This window comes from Dipodomys spectabilis, unplaced genomic scaffold (assembly GCF_019054845.1).
Source record: "Dipodomys spectabilis isolate Male_0828 unplaced genomic scaffold, ASM1905484v1 ptg000243l, whole genome shotgun sequence".
Classification (NCBI taxonomy): Eukaryota; Metazoa; Chordata; class Mammalia; order Rodentia; family Heteromyidae; genus Dipodomys; species Dipodomys spectabilis.
In genome coordinates, this window is record NW_024870920.1 from 252,385 (window position 1) to 259,312 (window position 6,928).

General features: G+C 35.6%; 1 pseudogene; it reads left to right on the plus strand.

Moving 5' to 3' along the window:
• Nucleotides 1-5,936: 5,936 nt before the first annotated feature.
• LOC122124775 lies at nucleotides 5,937-6,033 on the plus strand (annotated as a pseudogene).
• Nucleotides 6,034-6,928: the final 895 nt, after the last annotated feature.

Sequence of the window (6,928 nt, forward strand, 5' to 3'; positions counted from 1 at the left end):
AAATTGTCTCCAGAAAACCAGTCAAAGAAGCTGTGATTACAAATACTTGGCTAACTTTTTTATTTTTCCTTTACCTTGAAAGTCTTCTTGTGTCTAAATTGCCCAGAAAAATAAGTACTCCATCACTTTTTGTTTCAATCAATTCTAACCTCAAGGATATATTTTGCTAACAAGATGCTTAGAGGAAACCAAAAAATACTCCATTTTTATCTTCTCACTTAAGACTCTCCTTACATACCATATCAGGAACAGTGAAGTTATTCTTTGCAAAATTATTACAATATATTATTTTTCTCTTGTTCTTGCATTTGCTCACCAAGATGTATGGAGAAGAATAGAGGTAAATCACCCATTCCTTGGAAGAAAGGTCTGTTACAAAAGGACAACGCTTCTGTGTCCTACTTGTATGTCCTCCTCTCAGCTCTTTCCTGATTTCCAATTAAACACAGCTTCTTGGCTTCAAGTCTATTGAAGCCTCACCCACTGCTTCATCTTCATAGTTTCTCTTTTAAAACTCTTTTAAGGGTAGAGACCCAGCTATATACAACCAATCTGAAAAAGATCACAAACCACAAAATCTAAAGGAGTTTTATGACTCTTCAGGAGGACGATTGGGAGACCTAGGACTCCCCATGCCAATTTTTTGCTCATCATATTCCTGCCTCGGTTTGTCCCCTTTCCTATTGGCCAATACTCGTCTCTGTAACTGATCTGGATATGACCAGGTGTCAGGAATGGTAGTGGTTAGAGCCCCGTTCTTTTTTTGTCTAGGAGACAACTCCTCCGCTACTGGCACTCTCAGCAATCACTGGCAACCCAATGGCTCCTATCCTTTTGCAGGTTTGGTACGTGTTCCCCCATTTATTGTTCTGGCTACTAATGACTCTCAGTTTTCCCAGGTTCAATTGATTCGTCCACGCACTAAAAGAGCACTAGGATTGATCATTGCTACAGAGGCTTCAGCTACCACCGCCGCTATATTGCTGTCCCAAAGCGTGTCCACCATGCAACAGATAAACCAGCTCATCCCTCAATCATCTTAAGGGAGGCCTCCTTGTGCTCCAACAACGAATAGACTTGTTCCAAGAACAGATTACGTTTCTTTGATTACAACAAGGAGGACTATGTAATGCTATGACTACTTCTGTCTGTCAGCTTTCCACTCCCGCACCCAATTTCACTGAACTTAGTAACTACATCAAAGACCCTTGGTCCCTTAAGTACTTAAACTTCACCCAAAACTTGCTGCATGATCTTACCCACCTAAACCAGACCACCGTACAGCTTATTCCCGCTGCCTCCTTTTTAGAAGATGTGCTTTAAAAGTTACAACAATGTTTTTTGCCATCCTCTCTGGTCATCTGGGGAGGCCTTGCACTTGTAGGGCTTACTCTCCTAGGAATTATTAAATGCTTGCACTCCTGGCAAAAACGCCTCCAACAACGGGTCACCATAATGATGGTCCTTTTAATAGAAAAGGGGAAAATTGTGGGTAGAGCCGGTCAGATCTGGTTGAGTCAGCTAGAGTAGCAGTTGAAGCACACTTCCTGCTCATAGAGACGTGACCCACAGGCACGTCTGCCTAGCTTGCAAGCCATGAACTGTCCATGCTCCCTACATGCCCCTGGGGGCCCAATCAGTGCCTGTCACCAAGCAGTGCCCAACATCAACTCCCCGCTAAGTAATTGGCTGGGAAGGACTCAGGAGGTTGGGAAACCTGGGGCTATAAAATCCCAACCCTTGTGCAGAAATAAACCAGACCTGCTTAAGCCTGTTCTCCTAACGTGTGTTCCTTGAGTGCGTCATTCACACTTAACTCCTGCCAGAGATCTAGCCCTACAATGTAGCAATGGGGGAGGCCTTGTAGTCCTTCACCTTCATTAGACTTGAAGCTAAGAATTTGTGATTAGTTGGAAATCAGGCAAGAGCTAAGAGGAGGATAGAGAAATAGGACATAGGAGCATTGTCCTTTTGTAAAAGACACTGTCATCCAAGGTATGGGTGATTCAACTCTATTCTTCTCCATACATCTTTTTGAGCAAATGAAAGACAAAGAGAAAAAAATAATCTATTGAAATATTTTTGCAAAAAATAACTTCACTGTTCCTGATATGGTATCTAAGGAGAGTCTTAAGAGAGAAGATAAAAGTGCAGTATACTTCAGTTTCCTCTAAGCATCTTGTTAGCAAAATATATCTTTGAGGTTATAAGTGACTCTTCCAAAAATTGGTGGAGTACTTATTTTTGAGGGGACTTTAGACACAAGAAGACTTTTAAGGTAAAAGAAAAAAGAAAAATGTATAGCTAAATATTTGTGATCACAGCTTCTTGGACTGGTATTTTGGAGACACAGTTTTACATTAGAGATTGTCCTCATTAACATTGATGCTGGGTTTCCGTGGCAAGGGGGAAGTTTAATGGACTCACTTGGACAAAGAAACAGATGATAGAAAAAAATTGCTAATAATATTTAGTGAATTATTTTGACCAATTACTTTGCCAGAACAAAGAAGGAAATATATAATTCAAATCACTTGACTTAAACTTATGAGTAAAACTAGTCAATAGAAATGAGAGAAAACGTAGAGGACTGTTTCCTCTCCAATGGAGTAATGGGAATGGGTTCTTGATCTTGTTTCTTCCATTCTATCTTCACAAGCTATCAAATGTGGCTCAAGACTAGAATATCCAGTTCAGACCAAGAGAACTCACAGAAGAAAATATTTGCAGCAGATGTAGGTGATTTATAACTTTAAACAATCTATTTACATCTGTTAAAAATCCTCCTCTACCCAAAATTGCTCACTTAGAACAGCTATGTATGCTTTTCCCAAGATTGTCCTTCATTAACTATTTAAAATTTTGAGAGGTCATAATCGTACTCTATAGAGATTGATGTTTGGTTGTGCTTTTTGTGTGTTTTTGTTTTTTGTTGTGTTTTTTCACTCAATTTCAAAAGGTTCTGAAAGTGTGTTACAATTAAATATGTCCATCTAATTGCCCAATGTTCCGGGATCAGAGTCACTCCTTCTATCTTTCTCAACCAACCCCTTCTACAAGATTTATTTCCGATTTACCACTTCCTTTCTCACATGTGTATATTAGGTATTCTAGCTGTACTTGCCCCTTGTTCCATTCTTCATTCATTCTATGTCTTTACTATTATTCCTTTACTATTATTATCATTATTTCAACTTCCTGATAGTCATTCTGTTAAACTGTCTGTCAGTACTTTGAAAGGTTTATATACATTCCATGGAGTTTCAATTCTGCATATACTTGAACTGATGTCAGCTTATATTTTCATAATTCATTCATCTGAAGTAGCAATTTGCAAGACTGGAGACCTGAAGCACCTAGACATGATTTCATTGCCCTCCATTTGGAAGGTTAATCTGTAGTCAACAAGAAAGTTTAAAAATAGCTTAGAATGCATTCCTAACTACCAGTTTTTATAAATGGCTTTGTACAATGGTTTGTGATTATTTTATTTTACATGGGATAATATTTTCTACTACCTATAAGATTTGGCAAAAGAAGAAAACTAAAATTTACTACTGTAAAGGAAAATGATAGAAATAGAAGACAGATTGTATGTTTGTCAAATCTCTGATGAGTACTCATATTCAATTCTTTAAGTCGTATTTCTTACTATGTTAGACAGGGAAAACATAAAACACCATATGATAAGGCAACTATTCATGACTTTTTAAAATGTACTTATTATGTGATGAAATTTACTTTATTAGCTAATGTTTTGGTTTGAAATATGGGAGGCTGATCTATTTAACAAATTTGCGAAGCCACCTACTGAAAAACACAAATGGTGGGGGGTACTATTCATACACTTTAAGGAATGGTTGAACCTGTTTGGCATTAGTGCTGGGTAAATAAATCAACTCTATTGTAACTTGCTCCCTACACTTGAAAAACTAGTAACCTCACTAAACATCATCACTTGTAAAGTGTTTTTTTTTGGCAAATGTGATTTTTAAAAGTTTATTTGAAAAGGAATATACTTTCAGCAGATTAAATGTAGGTTATCATTTGTTTGAGAATGACAACATTTTTATACTACAGAACCAAGTTTTACTGAAGTACCAGTGTTTTGAAGCACTAAAGATCTTCTCAATTAATGTTTTTCTGAATTATATTTGACCTCTATGTCAAGTATTCCTAGCATTGGTAGACCAATTATGGATCTATCGTTCAGGAACTATTTTTTAGCTTGCTGATACTTGACTGAAAGCATTCATCAATCATTAAGAGAGGGGTATTACAAATAATCTTGTGACATTTGTGGACTTTTTCACTCATATGGGATGGTCATCTGAAAATTGAAAGTTTGAATTACTGTACTTTCACATTTTGTGATTTCATCTTGCATTTTAAGTTGCCTTGCATTTCCCAATTGCTCACCTCTAATTCCTGCATTTCAAGGAATTGGGGCCCTGAAATATAAGAAATGAGAAATTGAGATGGGTCTTCAATGACTTTCTCTTGGCATGTTGCATGGGCGTAGGTGGGAACTCTTGTCCTTGTTATCTGATGATGCAGATAACTGGGACCTGGGATCCTAGGACCCATGGATCCTGTGGAAGAATAATTCTTTTTAGACATCATATCAGCAAAATTTGAGTATAATCAGTAGGAATGTTTCAAAAATATGGAGAAAAGCAATTTGGGACCAGCGAGTTAAAACATTAAACAGAACAGCATAGTAAAATCCCTTATAGATTAGAGGAAAACAATTTTTTTACCATGTGAATTCAGAAGACCAAGAACACGTAGAAGGTATCACAAGTTTATACCAAAAACATTGCATTGATACTTTTTATATTCTAATATATATTCTAATCCTGATTATTTATATTCCAATCTATTTATTGGAATAATATAAATTAGTCAAATTATCAATTAATTCTAATAAGATTTACTGTGTGAAATATAAAATCAGCACATATAAATATAAAATATATAATTATCTATAATATAAGAAAATGTTTTTCATTGTTCTGTTATGGTTAATGTATCAAAGGCAACTGTTTTAAAGTATTATTCCATTATCTCTACCTCAGTGTTTGATAGAATTAGAACTAAAGCTTTACCATTCGGAGATATACAGCCTAGAGGCAAGAGGAAACACTGTGATTAAAACACTCCCAATTTAAGGCCTAATAAGGAGGAGAAACATATGGACTTCTCCTGGAGCTATGGAATATATTTGGTGATAGAAAATCAGTGGTGTAACTTCCTACCTGGTTGGATGGTAGACAGGCCAGGACATTAGGTAATCATGCATATGAACAATTTTTTCACCTTCTTGGCTTTAGCTACTTTTGAAATGGTAGGGTGTAATAAGCAGTTATATTTTGAAAAATACCTTCTAGTCCGAACAGTTCTGTCTGAACTGTTCGTCTCTCTATAATCCCTTGTAACTATGATTAGTTTTGCTCCAGTAAGACAATCTATGCTGTCAGGGTAAGACATTCTGGGTGGGCTGTTCCTACATGGAGCAAGGGTAAAGGGTCAAGGAGACATTTGTGCCAGCAAGCCCTCATTTGGGAAATTTTAAGCTGCAGATGTTTAGAAGTAGCTGTTAAGCAAAGGCTTACTTTGAATCCATTAGCTCCACAAGGCTAACTCAGTTAATAAATAAGTACTTGAAAATCAATCACCTTTGCACCTATCTATAAAGGCTTCAACGTATGATCAAATTTCAAATGAAAATGATTTAATAGTCATTGACAAAAACTTGCAAATGTAAACAATCGAACAAACAACATAGGTTTTTTCCACCATACACAGAATTTTACAGAATTAAAATGAATAGCAATTTTGGGAACAATAAGGTTTCCTTGATACAAATAGGCAACCAAAGATCTATGCCTGTCTTAAGATTGCATCATTAATTACTTAAATTTACAGGATAGTACATGCTTCAGCAGCAGGTCTACCTGAATTACAATACAGAGATTTACATGGCTCTTGCACCAAGATGATATGAAAATTTGTGAAGTATTCCATATTTTTCATTCTTCAGATGTAAGAAATGTAAAACAGTTATTAAAAAGTTGATTACAAATATACAAGTGTAATAATATATGTAATTAATAGAAATAAAAGTTAGTTTGACATCAGTGTATTCAATCTTCACCGTTTTAGAAAGGCCTTTACATAGCATAACCTTTACAAAACTTTTGAAATAAGATAACATTGTCATTTTATCTTAAAATGTTTCTATATGGAATGCAATCTGAAAGGACACATTTATTAATGAACCTATGTATTATAAAACAATGTCAAATTCAAAGTATTATATCTAGGAGAGAATGAAATAGATTATGGACATTATACAAACAGAATACTAAATATTTTAAAATATACTTTTTCAGGCAAGCACCAGAAATATCTTTAGTTTCTGTACTACTCATTTCAACAGATAAGTTAAGATTATTTCTGATTTAAAAAATTACAAACTCTATAGAAATCACTATAGATGTATACAAACAACTCGAATATATTTTGACATCAAAGTCAGGCAATTCACTTGGAAGAATACCATGGAATCCATGAACTTTTAAAGTAAGGTATTGCTGTTGCTTTGTATTGTGAAAATATTTTCTATGGACACATAGGATGGACTGGCAATTTTGAAATTTAAGAAACTTAACTGATCCATTAGGACTTAGGAGAACAATTTGTACAGCTTTCCACAACTTCAAAGAGGTAGTGATACATACTTACCCTTTTGGCAATATCAAATGCAGTTTCTTCCAAGTTGTGCTTCAGACATGGCTTGATATAATGGTTCAACAGAAGGAGATCCAGCGTATCTTTGCTATATCTATTCCCAGCAGCAAGATGCAAGGGGGTCAAGAGGCCTTTAATTTGGCCATTGGTATCTGCATTATGATGAAATAAAGAA